Genomic DNA, 14,709 nt, shown 5'->3' with positions numbered 1-14,709 from the left:
TGGGTTATGGTTTCATAGAATGATTGTAAAATACTCATCCTAAGAAATATATAGGATAGTGAACCTATATTTTCCAGCTGCACTGTGGAGTTACACCTTTACTTAACACTCTGCATTGAAGTGGTACAAGGGCTGGACCGGACTGCAAAACCATCTACATCATGTTTTAATGGAACAATATCCATAAATCCTGATCCCTGATTCGTTGTGCATTGTTACCCATCGCTCTGCATACATACTAGCTATCAACAACAGCCTATTGAATTTTGTAAAAAGCCGAATATATTTCTGATACACAAGCTTAGAGTGGGAACAATACATTTATAGCCACCAATGTTGTACACTTAAAGTGTACAACATTGCATTAAAAAGTGGCTCCAGTGGACCAGACCTGTAAAGTGGTTCTGAAAAATATATTACACATTTAGCTATGATGCAAAAGAAGAGAGGCTGTCCAAGTCTTGTCCACACTTTCAAAACTTCCGATGTAAAACTTTACTTTCAATGGATGCAAAACCAGTAAAGGAAAACAATTTTAAAAAATGTAGTTTTTGTTCAAGAAAAACCTACAGTTAATTACAAACTACATTTAGTTTTTGGCATAATAAGAATGGACGTCACGCAAGAATATTTTTGGAATTCTTTTGTACAGATCTTACACTCGCGATTACAATTCAAAGTGTAGAGTCCAACAGTCTTAACGTGATGATAAAGAACAATTAATGTCAGATTTTTTAATTAAAAAAGTTATCAAATCAGCAATCCATTAGTGAAACCTTTTTTTTTTGATAACAGCAGACTATTTGCAGACTATTTGCAGACTAGATAAGTGCATTTCATGCTAAAAATGCATTGTAATGCTGACATCTGAAATATTTGAGAAAATAGCTGAAAATACAGAAAAGGGAAACTTCCTGCTGAAAAGTGTTGAAGCTCAAAAGCATGAAAAACCATCTAAATAATCAACATAATCCAAGAGAGGGAGAAAGAGGGAGAAAGTGTCATGCTATAAACTGCTCCTGCGTTGGACCGCGTGTGAGCAGTGACATGACAAGATGGCGGCGTCAACAATAACTGAGGACAGGTCTTGACCGCTAATTGTTTTTAAGAGAAAACTCAATGTATGGGAAACATGTTTCTAAATCACTCGTACAGGTCACTTTTAATGTGCACTATGTTTGTGATTTTTGTTTGTATGATTCAGATCGGTATTGGAGGCAACTGCACCAGACAGAACATTTTAATTTAAAAAAAATAATTGCAAATGTAACTGCCATAGTGAGTCTGAATACCATCAATTCATTCGTGACTCTTATAGAATGTTGTAAAGTGACGTAATGTTGACGCTATTTATGCCTCCCACGAATGAACAACAACAACAAGTTAATTATACAGATGTCACTGCTACCCACTCACATGTTATGCCTTCAACATTTCCTGTCATCAGAAATTACATAATTGCTTACAATAAATTCAGAAAATGATGAACCAAAATTGACAGTGAGTCATAATGTTGATAAGAAGACAGGGGGCCCATATGCAGGAGGACAGGGAGGGCTGACCAGAACCTGCTGAGTGTAACAGAAAACACATCTATAAGTAATCTGTGAGCAACATTGTCACACGGTGTACTGCCTTCTCTGGTGCTCACTTTCTATGTGTGAAAGGGGAGGATTTCTTCCACTGTAATGACAAAGTAAATAGTTTGTCCTCCAGACGGACACATATGAGTATTTTCTGGTCTGATGCCCTCACAGATAGGATGACATGAGTGATGTAACGGACCACTGTCGATGTGTGACCCGTACGGATCCCCCCCTCACGGTTCGGCACGCGTGTGCATTAATTACCGAGTTTAACGTTGACCTTCACAGTGTGAAATAAAGTTTTACTGAGCAGGACGTCTGCATTTATGCTTTTCTAGTCTGTCATCTCTGATAACGTTAGTGTGTAAACAACCAATCTGTGTTTAAATGGACACGAGAAGAAAGAGAAAATAATTTGGAGCTTTGTTGACCAGCTGCTATAATCAAACAATAAAGGGATGTGTATCTGCCAATATCGTTTATTTAAATTAAAATTATGACTCTGTCGAGTGTTCCCTACTCTTTTTTAATGAATGTAGTTTGCAACTCGTACAGGTCGTCCCTTCAGTTCAAAATGATCATATGAACATAAACATTTCACAATGACGGAAACAACAAACAACCAGCTCTAACGTTAGCGGCTTCGACGGGCAACGAGTGCCCTGGCAGAAAACATGCATGTAGGTAGACGTGTAGTTTGAGCCGAATGAAATGAGTGGACAAGCTTATTACAGTCCTGTGACAGCAGAACAGAAATATACAGATGTTGTTCCTGTTGTTTTCGTCAGAGCATTTCATTTATTGATTGCTGTTGGAATTTCAACAAACATTACATAACACATACATTTAATGTGAGCATGTGTCTTACAGAAATCCTTGGTCTAGTATTTTTCTGACAAATGGGGCATATTATTTTGTATCCATGTTTGTATTCAAGAAAAGAGGATTGAATATAATATTGAAATATAAATTGAAGAAGTTTTTTATATGTTCATTTTTAGAAGATAATCTTCTGAATGATCAATATATTAGTAATTGCTTTAATCAACTTAACAAAACGTAATTGTCATATTAATCCTTGAAAAAAGAGCCCCTATCGGCTGCATTGATGATATCTCCAACTCAATAGACTTTGGCCAGAAAAACTTTCAGCACTGCTCCACACTTGGCTACGAGTGGATGTCTCGCAGTAAATGGACAGAAAAGAGCAGGAAAGTCCATTTTTCTTTCAAGTATTCTTTTCGGCTCTCTCCTCCTTGTCAAGCTCGAGCCAGAGGAGGAAACTGGCGAGTGCACACAGGAGGGCTGTAATGTGGTTTCAGTGTCTGGGCCCCTGCAGTATAGTACCCTCAGGTGGAAAACCTCTCAGACTGTGTTGGCACATCACCACTCCAATTATCAACAGCAGGAGTGCCCTTTCATTTCTATTACATCTTTCTTCCTTTCGTCTTACTGCACCCTCCATCTGCTTTGCCTGTGCTCTCATCTCTGCCCCTGGCCCCTTCACCTTCAACACTTTTCTTCTAATCTTCTGTCTCTGAACAATCATACCTATTTTTTTTCCCTTACTCACAACTGCGTTATACTGCACTGAATGGCTGGCACTCTCACCAAGCCAATACTTTACTCGTCCCAGCCAGGATTTGGCCAGGAAACGTCCCTCTAAATGGAAACATATTGGACTCTGAAGATGATCAGACTGGAGAGGATCTGATGATTCAACTGATCCGTCACAGACTATCACTACAACACCGCAATCCACAGGAGAACTATACTATCACATTTGCGTTGGGAGTCTCTCATCAAAAGACCAGTTGTATTGATTTCCTTCTCCCCACTTTCACATCACGAGTCTCATCCTCTTCTATTCCCTTGCGTGTTCATTGATTAATCGTTTCTGCAAACTTCTTTTTTTCCAGATACGTTTTATCTGATCCGACAAACATCTATGATTTTTTTCTATTTTCTCCTATCTTTCTCATCAAGGCTGCAACTTATGTTTATTTAAATTTAAAAAGATATGGCTGTGGGGGAATTGATTAGTGATAATGGAAAAGCTATTATTCAGAGATAGTTGTTGAGACTATTCATATTTTAATGAATCATTAAATTGAACTTAAAGAATAAATCCTTATCATGCATCTTGTTTATTTATTTGACTGCTAATATCTGTAGATTCTAGTAACTTAATTATTGAAGCATCACTAGATACCGTCCCCAGAATTACCTCTAGATGCATGATGTGACGTTTGCATCTAGAACCACAATTTCACTTTTCAAAACACAGTCAAGCTGGATGGGTAGAATGTGAGGTGTCTTGAGGATGAACTTGATGATTTATCATGAATATGATTTTATTGAAGCAATAGTTTGACATTTTGCTTTCGAAGAGTTAGATAAACAGATCAGTAACACATTCTTGGCTCAAGGGGTTAGCTTAGCATGAATACTGGAAGCATGGGAATACTAGTGCCTCTAAAGTTAATAAAGTTACCTGCTCCTGGTTTAATTCGAAATGAAGAAATCCCTTTTTGTGATTTACATTTTGCAACTATTTCATGACTAATGACAGTTCATCCTTTATTAAAGAGGGCCAATATCAAATTCCATAATCAATAATTATATTGTTGTGATCATGTCAAGGTAATGTGAAGTAAAGTACCAATAATTTGATGATTTAAAATGATGCAATTGGAAAAAGACGACAATTTATTGAAATAACATTCCTAAGGGACATGTTTACAGCTTTTTCTTTTCCTGTTTAAACGTTTCATCCCTGAAAATGCAGGTGAAGTTTTAGGGAAGACAAAAATACAAATGATTTATGTACAGATTTAAAAAATCATGTTGACATTAAAAATGTGTTGTCTTCTCTGGGATTCAACACAAACGTTCAAGTGGGACTGTTCCATCGCTCCAACAGAAGACTTTGACCTCGGCCCTGAAGAAAACAATGCCAAGTGCTCGTGTTGGTTTTGATGAAAAAACATAATTCATAATTCATAATTTTAGCATCAAATGACAACATGCTGAGAGCAGCGGGTGATAAAATAATAAACTCCTTATAGCTGCGGCATTAAAAGACATGATTCATCGTTTTAGTGATCCTACTATATTTCTCTTAACTTGCCCGCTGGGGAGACTTTGTCTTCCCATTATAATTAGCATCAAGGCTTCCTCTGTCTAGAAGCCAGCCAGCAAGGGCACTCAGGGATGGTTGAGTCAATATGTCTTCTCTGCACTTTTTAATACAGAAGTGCAGAGTGACTGACAAGTCATTTCAACAGGGCTTGGTTCCCAGATTCCCATCCCTTCTCACAGTGCAGTTTCTTATGGAGGGAACTGACAAAGCAGCTGCTTACCTTCAGCACATTTTCAAGGACTGAGAGAAACTTGCAAAACTAAAAAAGGGAAAAAAAACACTGTATGCATTCGTAATATGACAATACATTTTACAGTAGTTACAGACAGCTAAAATGGTTCAAAATTGCTGGGATTGGTTGTGGATGTGGAATATTATGAATGGCATTTTTTTTGCAGTTATTATTCCAGCAGTGAAAAAATACATACATTGATGGAGGTCTGACATGTGGGGTTACCATTCAATGCAAACTGTTTTTAAATAGCATTCATGAAAATACAAAGAATGTGCAGCACAAAATAAATTAAATAATGTTGACCGAACAAAATCTAATTACTTCGCAGAGAAAGCTTCAACTGATGCTTGACAAAAGGAAAAACATGTATTGTGCATTCTTTAATTTTTCAATCAATTTTAAGTGGAATTATGTTTCCTGATTGGAATCAGTAAGTGAAACAGTTATCAAATATACAAAGAAAACTGTAAAACAAACTGAATTTTTACAGATTTAAAAACTGTGTTCATGATGTTACAGTAGTTATTGTCTTAAAATTATATATATATATATATATATATATATATATATATATATATATATATATATATATATATATATATATATATATATATATGGCTCCACCTCAGTGGATCCGTAGCTCCACCTCAGTGATGAGAGTTCAGATGATCACTCAAAAAGTTAGAAGTAAAATGTTAGAAGTGATGGAAACTGAACACGTTGCCCTTTCAGAGACCAATGAGCCAAAATTGTACAAGAAAAAGTAGCTCATGTCAAAGCCACCATATATTTGGAAATGTATTGCCATCAATGTGGCCACACCCTGCACATTTTGTGTATCCGGCATGCACTCTGTGTCCTCTTGGTTGCTGTGCTGGAACTTCACATGCAGCGATACGCCAGAAGCCTATTGCCTTTTCCATCCTCTCTGTTGTTGTCCATCCTGCCACTGTAATGTATCTGAGAGCATAATGAAAACAAATAACACAAACCAGTGACTTCACTGGAGCTGAGTAATGAGAAAGTGTGAGTATAAAGGATGGATTGGTGTAGTTATTTAAAGGTAACACAAGTGGAGCAGCTCTTTCTTCCCCTCTGAAGGTTACAGAACACAAGATTAAAGGAGCGTCAGTCTGCAGCCTTAAATGTTTGGCAATGAATGCATCTCTGTGGAGAAAATAAGGGAGCGGCTGGGAGAGAAAACAGGAGGGTGTGCGAGGGATAGTTGAAGAGGAGGAACAATGGAGTGAAACGTGAGAGAGATATTGGGGGAGTTTGGTGAGACATTTAGGAGGAGACGACAGTGTGATGATGGGTGAAGAGGCAAGTGATGGATGAGACAGTGAGAGAGAGAGGGAAACAGAAAGAGAAGAGGGAGAGAGGGGGAGAGCAATTGTGCTGTTCTTGACACCTCCACAGAAAACACCTTGGCAAGCTGTCAATCAGACAGGCTCGCTTGATTGATTTTCTCCTCTTTTCAATCAGCATTTCACTTTGTGTCCCTCTCTTCCTGCCGAATGTCTCCTGATGCCAACGTTCTGCTTCTGGTACGTCCTTTATGCTGCACGTCAGGGCCAAAAGGTGACTGTCGCGTCAGTTGCCCTGAAGCGGCAACATAAATTAGGTTAGAAACGAGAAATATGGACTTGTTAATGTCACCTCTGCACAACTAATCAGGGCAAATTTAAACTATTTTTATATGGGATGTGTGCAATCCTGGAAATACTGCAATGGGACATTCAAACTCCCCTTCAGCTGCGCACCAGCAAGAGGGTCTTTAGTGCGTTTGGTGACTACATACAAGGAAAACCGCTTAAAGTAAAGCCAAACATTTCAAAACACAACATACAGTAGGCCGACACATTTCATATGTCATTAGCACTTAAAAATATTTTTACATTTTTGAGTACACAGTAACAAGTCAGGAACGAATAGGCAGCTGACGGATAATGAATGCAACCCGAATATGTAGTTGCCATTGTGATAACTGTTTTGTTTCATTTTTTTTTTTTCAAAAGCTCCATGAGGGAAATATCTGATGTTCACCAGCTAATTGCTAACTGGTAGCCGTTTGGTGCTGGTAGTGTTTACTGGGTTTATCAGAGCATGTTCGCTGCCTCCGGACATGATGCTAATGAGATCAGAGAAAGTGAACCAAAACATTGCAAAACAATGAACACTGAGTGCAAATGCAACAAAACTACCACCATCATACTACTTTGTTATGCTGTTGCATAATATATCTTTCACAATATGAGCCACCAAATATACTGCTGAGCAAAACTACAGCATGTTCTCAATATGACCAGATGGCAGTTCTGATAGCTCCTAGCACAAGCAGGTCGAATGTACAGTGAGTGCACCTGCTTTGCCTCTGAAAATAATTAACATACAGGAGAGTAAACTTATAAATCAGAAGGGACATAAACAATGAGCAGAGTAACCTTTTCATTGCCATCTAAAAGGTTAACAAGCAGCCAATAAAGTGTGGGGTAAAGCCAATTGCCTCCGTTGGAGAGAAAGAAAAGCATACGGTGTGTTGTAGCGACACACCGTATGCTTTTCTAAGCTTCATCAACTTCATAGCTGCCAGTCTGTCTCAGTCCCTCCTCTTCATACACGAGTCGTGCTTGTCTTGTTTTACAAGATTTCATCTATAAATGTGTTGTAATATCATTTTAAATCATGCATAAGACAGTTTATTGTCGCAGTGGGACAGTGTCCTCTTCACGGTTGTGGAGCTGACGCAGACGATGGGCAGTATTCCTGGGACAAAAAAGTAAGTCGGACAGTGGAGGTGTGTCCGAGAGACAGAGCCTATTGATTTCGATGTGGATGGATGAATAGATCAAATGCTTTTGCTTTTTCTCTTCAATTCCCCGAGCATCCGTGAAGGCCAAGGCCAATCATAAAGCCACCAATTGTTTGGGTTTTCCAGTGAAATAGTGGGGCAAGTGGGAGCAGGTTTAATATTAATCAGAAAGACAAATGGGAGAGGGCATGTGGGAGGCGTCTCGGGAGAAAAATCCTGCTGTTATAAAGAGCAGGTGGAAGTAAAAGCCGGTTAAAAAAAAGGAACAAGGAGGAGTAAATATGAAATAATTGCACAGCACATGACAATCGCAGGCTTTAATGTGAAGGACAATCTCTCACATGAAAAAATGCTCACATTGCTTGTATGCAAAAGAAAAATGAGGTGATGGATAGAGAGAATACATGCATGAATTGATTTGGAAACAAAGGAAAATGCAAACATAGAAGGTGCAAGCACAGAACGCTGGAGAGTACTTGACGGATCCACCAGCCACAACGACATAATAAGGTGATAAAATCAGACAGCCTTGCTTGTTACTTTAGCGATGACATCCATCATTCAGTATGCATCTTCACAGCTTAGCAATGTGTCAATCACTCCATCCTTCTCACATCCCACCATTTCCAAGACTGTGCAAAAAGTGAAATCAATTATCTTACCAGCCCTTCTCTATCCCCGAGCTCTTGACCCTGTTGCTTTTTAGCATTTACCATGAATATGAAATTCATGATGTAGATTACATTCCTGATTACAGAACTGCCGTCTTCCTTTCGCAATGTGAATAGTAGGTAGATGTAATCGGGGCTCGGTTGCAAAAGGGTCCTTATTTAGTTTGTGAGTGAAGATAGCGACAGGGAAATGAAAAACCCTGTCTCATTTCCTGTCTGCTACAGCCGCTATGAGGTTTCAAAACACAAAATGTTCCTCTGGTGATACGTATCGCTCAGCCTTTAGACTCCAACCGTAAACCAAACACAAAATTGCTTTTTTTCACTTTCTCTGTAGGCTACTGTGAATGCCTGTGCTGAAAAGGGCTTGTAAGGGGCGATTATGCATGGAGCCATGCATTTCACAATTTCCTTTTGTCCTTAGCACGCTGGCAGGGCCTAGAAGTCTCATTCACCAGGGTCACACTGATAGTCATGACTCCAGGCCTAATTAGTCCAGAGGAAATATGGTAGCATTTATTGCATCTTGTATCCTGTCTGCAAAGGATACAGGCTTCAAAAATATTGTACATTCCAGATGCCCAGATGGTTATTAAAAATGAAGGGAATTGTTGACCTCCAAACACACCATTCACTTCCTTCTGTTGTGCCTTGCACTATATGGGGCCTCCCAGAGAGGAGAGGGATGAGTGAACCTATAGAGGAGCCTCAGCACCATGTCAAAGTTCCCTAGTGCCTCGTTTTATTCCAACAGAAACAAGCATTGATGTCCTGAACCTGCAGAGAGCCACCAGAGAGAAAGGCCAGAGATTAAGGCAGACAAGTCAGCCTCCACCAAACATACAACTGTGTCACGTTCCACCGAATCCCGGGTGTGGGAGGAAACAACGCTGAGTTGCTGAATTTTAAGGCAGCTATGCTGTTTTGGACTGCAGCAGGTTACTTGATGTCCAGTTCCATGAGGTGGCATGCCACACTTGTAGTCAGTTGTTTAATTTACCCCTAATAGGAGGAATGGGGGTATATAAAACACATCCCTAAGAAAATGCAGAGGAGCGCATAAACCTAACTCAATGAAACCTCTGTATGTTAGCTGTTAACTCTGTTGTTGCCAACGACACTACCTCTCCTTTTGTCGATTTCAACATGGATTAGTTGCCCGTTATGTCGCATTATCAGGGATCGGCGACAAGAAAGCATTACTGTCAAATTCTCAATCCCATATTTCTCCTGAATATCTGCAGTAAAGCTTTGGGGTCTACAAGGTTTCACCCCGACTCAGTATATTACCTGCTTTCACCCTTCTCCTCTGACATTCACACATTGTGTGTGTGCGTGCGTGTGTGCGTGTGTGAGTCGAAGCCTTTGGTCAGACCTGAATTACGAGGGCTTCGTGTGCACACAGTTGCTCACCCACACACAGAATAATCATAAGCACCTCCAATAAAGTCTGTTCTTCCGCCACTAAGCTCTTCAGAATGGAAACAGTCCAACCAATCAGCGTAAAGTTTAAAGTAGGTCAGTCCTCGACGAAATGAAAGTTTAGCCGACTAACCACTTGACTCAATCGATTTACCTGGAAATATGGGTTCCTCCATAAAGAATTACACAAAAGCACACTTTAGATTGTGTGTCTACCAGATATATGCTCTTAAGTTTCCTAGAAATAAGTTATTCAGCATGAAAGATTATTTAAAAATTACTAAAGAAATCTTAATCCACTAAGACTAATTATTTGTGTCATTTTGGGCTATGCTAAAGAAGTTGCTCTGGAGATGTTTGTTGTTTGCTTCGCCACCTTGGTCCAGACATATACTGCACATCTCAAACGTACTGGGTGGCTTGCCATGAAATCTTGTCCTAATACTGATGCCCTGGATTTTACTCTCATGCCACCTTTTGTCCAGTACATCAGTTTATAAGCACATACGTACAAAAAATGACATTTGCATCAGCTGTCTTTTGTGTTTTGCCTTAACTAGCAAATGTTAGCATGCTTACATGCTAAACTATGATAGTGACCATAATAATTATTGTCCATGCAAAACATTGGCATTTAGTTCAAACAGTATCCCATGTACAATAACCAATAGCAGGGCTGCTCGCCTTGTTTTAACCAGAGTATAGTCAATAATCCATTGGTTACTGTTGAGGGGGGAAAGAGAAAAGATAGACGCAGGTATCGTTTCCTCACACCCCCAATATCAAGTGTACCGATTCTGAAAACCACAGTCAAGCGTGGCTGCACTCGGTCAAGAAAAGGTTGTGTCATGTATCATTGCAACGACTACCGTCTAATTTCATTTGATCCAATTTAATGACCAAACCATATGCTTCATATGCAAAGGTCAAATTCATTAGAAATCATACAGGCTGCAATAAAAAAGAAAAGAAAATCAAAAAGTACATATTTCATTAAAATCTTCCATATGAATTGCCTGGCAAGAGGAAGAAGCTGTCTTTTTTTTTTACCACCAGGAAAGTGCTGAATAAAATCGCTACAGACGTGAACTTGAAATACCCTCCCTCTGTGGCTTTTCTACTGTCTCCCTACTGTCCCTGTCCTTGTTAGGATTCAAGCAGGCAAAGTAGAGACGAGGAGCCGATCAACCAAATTGAGTTTTCAGCAGCATACATGGAAGTATACAGCAGCAGTCTGTTTGTCCCCGTAAATCCCAGTGATCCGCCACAAAACCCAGCCTCGATCACAGAGGACTCTGTCTGGGTCCCAAGGCAAGACCTGACAGGTGGTGCCGTCCTGAGTATTGGCAAGGTGACCGCCTGCCACAAAGGGACAGGGGCGGTTACTCTCTCTGTGTATTCATTAATGCCGGTTTGCAAAAACTATTTCAGATTCAAATCAATCTTCCTTTTAAATAATCCGATCAAATCATGAATCTTTTTATGCATGCCTTTTCCCCTGGATGTGTGAAGATCAGAAAACATCAGTTGACTCAATGCATGCCATGAGTTGCTCCACTGAAGGCATCACCAAGCAGTGGTGCTGGGTCAGAAGGGGCGAGAGCGGCAAAAGGACTCTGTACATTCAATAACACAGGACGACTTTACAATTAATTTCTTCTCATTTTCGGAAGCTTACAACAGCTGATCTGCTATGGGCTCATCATCCAGTCTGCCTGTAGCTCAAACACTCGCTGCTGCCACACATTGCGCTGCTGTTGTACTTGAATTCGGCCATGGATATTTTCACACAGTAGGACTGTGAGTTTTACATTTCCAAGCGCTGCAAATAAAAAGAAAAAAAAAAGTTATAGGCTACTTTGTGATTTGCTTCGTCCTTCACGCTCTGGGCGGAATATGTTTTTTTAAGCTTGAGGTGCCGGTCATATTGTAACCATATTCGGCTGCTCAAGCTCAGCAGCCTTCACCAAAACTCAAACAACATAAACAAGACACACGTGTATTACGTTTGTTGCGTTCAGGGCCAGCGGTGAAGAAGACAACGCCCAGTGTCACAAAATGGTTACAGGCATTTATAGTGTTGAGAATTTAGTTTTAAATTTCCGATTATTGAGTTTTCAACATCGAGTCATAATCTATCGCGATGCCTCAAAGAAGCCCTAGTTTCTAATACAATGTACAATTGGTATTGTGACTAAATCGATATTGGAGTGAAAATTAAATTGAATTGGGACCTTGTGAAGTGAAACTGAATCATTTCTGGTAATGAGGGGCGATACTCAGTCCTTGTATATTTATATGACATGATGCTTTAGTATCATACAGTTTTATAACCGCGTCATTAATTTCCAACATAAATCCGCGCTGCCTGTTCCAAAAGATGTAAATGTGTTTTGAGGGGAGAGCTGGTGGAGAGTAAATCACATTACACAAACCTTCTATGTTCACATACATATCAACAAGCGTAGGACATATCCATGAATCACAGCAACCACAGTTAATGTGTCTATACTTTTAATAGGACAGGCCAGAAAGGTCCTTTATGACAATAATGCAACACTTAAATCACTTAAATCAGCACAACTTCTTCATTATATTCACAGCTATGAAATGTACTTACTATTGCAGCTATTTTAGACCAATCACTTAGTTTTCTTCCTCTTTCGGTCTTAGAAGTAAGGCAAGCAAGGAAGCAAAGTTCCACCTTAACACACTCTTACCAGAGCAGAGCTTCTTGATTTTTGCCTTAGACCTGTGTGCTGGGAGTGTGCATGCTCACACATGTATAGGCAGCCTGTATGTGTGTCCAGGCCATGGGTCTGAATGTGTGTGCATGTGTTCAGCGTTGCAGAAATTTGGCGGTCTGTGTGCAGCCGCCACCATAATTCATTAGTGCAGCGGGACGATTGGAGGAGGCTCAGTTCCTCAGATGTGGTAATAGTGACACCCACAGGACAAGAAATATACCTTCCTGCCAGAGGGAAACAAATCCCCACCACCTCCACTGATTATACCCTGGGTGCAAGCAGTTCATGGAGACATATTGGGCAAGGGTAAAATAATACAAAATTAATGGCACCAATTTTTTATCCCTATCTTAAATAGGCCAAGAGAAAACTTCCTCAGCAAAAGTATTACAAATGGCGTGCTTTGACTGCGCGCTCCACAGTACTGTTTGTATCTTACAGTCGTCCGTCTCTCTCTGCACAAACCAAATCTCTTCTTTCATTTCTCTCTCTTGCAGATGCAATTCCCACAGGATAATTCTTGTGATCTCTGTCATTGTTTTACATCAGACACATAATCCTGTGGAACTATTAAAATGATCATCATTGAGTATTGCTGGTTTTCTGTGGAGGGGGAGGGGGGAGAGATAAGAAGGATTAAGTGGGACTGCAGTATATTAAAAATGTGTTAACTAATGTAGGCTGTAAACATGGTCCAAAGAAGAAAAAAACACTTGTGTTATATGTACTCTACACTCAGTAGATATTCATCATTTTAATGTACACATTAAACCTGATTAACTGAGACATCAAACTTCCTATTATCAAAACACATATAATGCAATGTATTTATCAAGTACTTTTTTTGTAGTTGTCAGACTAATGTTACTTTATTCTCTATAGAAGGCAGCAGATCAGTTCTGAACCCTTTTAAAAAACAAGGTATATTTGAAGTGGTGGAAAGTAACATGGTAAATACAAAATACTCAAACAGTGTACTTTACTTACAATTCTGTAGTTGTATTATACAAGTATGTTTTTTATGCTACTTACTGTACATTTCAGTGGGAAATAATGTAATATTTACTCCATCATATTAATTTTACTACTTAGCTTAAGATTTTGAAAAACACTATAATAACAAAATACACTCTGACACATCACTTTTCATGAGAATACTAGATTATTTACAATCAGTGCCACCTCAAAAAGGTAGAATGTTGCATTGTCTGTGTGTCAACCTGTGTGTCGCTGCAGGGCCACTGCTGGTTTTTTGTTTTGTTTTTCGCCATCCCCTGCGCTCCACACAGCTGAAGCCTAAATGCACTACTCAGATTCAAAATAATTGTTTTCGCGACAACATCTGTTTGGTGTGAATCGAGCCTAAATCTTCCGCACATTGAGTTTTGATATTTAAGGGCACGATAACAATACCTGTGATTTTTTGCACAGGTGAGCTCCTGAGTGCAATACTTTATTACCTGGAATGGACTATTTTTTATTGTGGTATTGCTATTTCTTAAGAAAACGGGTTACATACTCTCTGTCGTCAACACAATTGCATTGTGGCACTATACAGCACTTACTTGTATGTTATAGACATCAACAAAAGGATCTAGGATAGAATTAGGAATATATAACAGCAAAGACAAGATTAAGTAAAGCAAATCATCTGTCACTCTGGTTTCCATCTGCCCATAAAATGGACAAATGACTCCGTCCTGTGTCCAGGCCTGAAATAAAACCAGCCAGGTAACTTACAGATGCTTCTTCTGTCCTTGATGTTACACATTCACTTCCTGTAAGTCATCAAAAACGTCCCTTTCTTTCCTATTAACGTCATACTCATCAATTACCCATCTGGCTTAGCTAAAAGATATGTTGTTGTCAATGTCGTGTGAATGCCAAATGTTGCCTGTGCAATCTCTCCAGCTGCTGTCTGCTTGGCAGTACATCGAGCTTAAATGGCTAAATGGCCGTGTTGCTTTCTGGATCAGGGTGGTAAATATAGTATTGCGACAAGCCAAGGCTCAGTGTTTCTCCGTGGTGGAAAATGTTGCTGCTGTGCTTTAATAGAAAAACATTGCAGCCTTTACAGACCATCAAAGATATGGT

The sequence above is a fragment of the Clinocottus analis genome, unplaced genomic scaffold (assembly GCF_023055335.1).
Source record: "Clinocottus analis isolate CAN_PGR_092001 unplaced genomic scaffold, fCliAna1.0.p SCAF_6, whole genome shotgun sequence".
Classification (NCBI taxonomy): domain Eukaryota; kingdom Metazoa; phylum Chordata; class Actinopteri; order Perciformes; family Cottidae; genus Clinocottus; species Clinocottus analis.
This window is presented reverse-complemented; position numbering follows the sequence as displayed.